Source organism: Chrysochloris asiatica, unplaced genomic scaffold (assembly GCF_000296735.1).
Source record: "Chrysochloris asiatica unplaced genomic scaffold, ChrAsi1.0 scaffold00054, whole genome shotgun sequence".
NCBI lineage: Eukaryota > Metazoa > Chordata > Mammalia > Afrosoricida > Chrysochloridae > Chrysochloris > Chrysochloris asiatica.
In genome coordinates, this window is record NW_006408572.1 from 15,049,273 (window position 1) to 15,050,878 (window position 1,606).

Here is a 1,606-nt window from a genome sequence, read left to right on the forward strand (position 1 = left end):
AAGGAAAACCTTAAAAGAATCCAAATGAATGCATTTGAGTTATGGTGTTGGAGAAGAATATGAAAAGTACTGTGGACTGCTAGAAGAACAAACAATCTGTCTTAGAAGTATAGCCAGAATGTTCCTTAGGAATGAGGATTGGTATACTTAGTCTCTCATGTACTTTGAACATGCTATCAGGAGGGACCAGTCCCTGGAGGAGGCCAACATGCTTGGCAAAGTGGAGGGTCAGAACAAAAGAGGAAGACCCCCAACAAGATGGATTGACACAATGGCAGCAGCAGTGTGGATAGTGGGGATGATTAGAACAGCAGTGTTTTGGTCTGTTGTGTATAGCATTACTATGTACCGGAACCAACCTGACAGAACTTAACGAAATTTGTAATGGAAATCATGGGGCTTTGCAGTGTTCTGATAAAAATACATCATTAGGCTCTTCCACCAGAGGCCTACACAATGCCATTGCTGTCACTGCCATGTCTGTAATGATCCCTGAGAAGTTCTAGCATATTTGGTGAGTACTCCACACTAACATCGATGGGTGGTGGAAAACAGCCTTTGCCATCACTGCCATTAAGGGTGTAGGTGAAGATACACTCATGTGGTGTTGAGGAAAGCAGACATTGACTTCACCAAGAGAGCAGGAGCTCTCACTGAGGATGAGGTGGAGCGTGTCATCCCCATTATGCGAACCCATGCCAATGCAAGGTTCCTGAGCAGACAGAAAGACGTGATGAATGGCAAATACAGTCAGGTCCTGGCCATTGTTCTGGACAACAAGCTCCGTGAAGACCTGGAAAGGCTGAAGAAGAAGATTCGGGCCCACAGAGGGCTGCATCACTTCTGGGGCCTTCGTGTTCGAGGCCAGCACACCAAGACCACTGGCTGGTGTGGCTGAACTGTGGGTGTGTTGCAGAAGAAGTAAAACTCTAGGCTTTGTCTATGAATAAATAATTTATACACACACACACACACACAAATATATATATATAAACATACACATAAATACATCCTTCGGTATAGCTTTCTTATATATGAGGACAGGGTTGGGTAGGCCTGTTGAAACGTGCATGCTTATGTGGAGCAGACCCTTTGTATGGAGTAGCCGGGGGAACATTCTCATACTACTGCCAACATCCTCCACTCCATCTCATTTTTATCTCGTTAAATCCTCTCAGTCAGGAAGGCAGTATGCTGTTGTGTGCTGTCGAATTCGTTCCTACACGTAGTGACCTAATTTGGGGTTTGCAAGGAACTGCTGGGGGGAATTGAACTGCCAGTCTTGCAATTAGCAATCCAGTGCTTATCATATAGCCCCACACCAGGACTCCATAGGCAGTAATGTTGTTGTTAAGTGCCATTAAGTTGGTTCTGACATATAGCAACCCTGTAAAGGGTTTCCAAGGAGAGGCTGGTGAACTTGAACCGGCAACCTTGTGGTTCAATCTGACCTTGAGGTCTAGTCCATTATCCTGCAGTGCCACACATCAGGATTCCATAGGCAAAAGAATTATCCCATGCTGATGGGTGATGCGGAAGACAAAGTTACAGAAACAATTTAAGTGACTGTGTGGAAGCAAATTAAGATCAGGGATAGACTAAAAAA

At 44.8% G+C, this 1,606-nt stretch overlaps 1 pseudogene; it reads left to right on the forward strand.

Moving 5' to 3' along the window:
* Nucleotides 1–476: 476 nt before the first annotated feature.
* On the forward strand, nucleotides 477–925 carry LOC102824084 (annotated as a pseudogene).
* The last annotated feature ends 681 nt before the right edge of the window (nucleotides 926–1,606 follow it).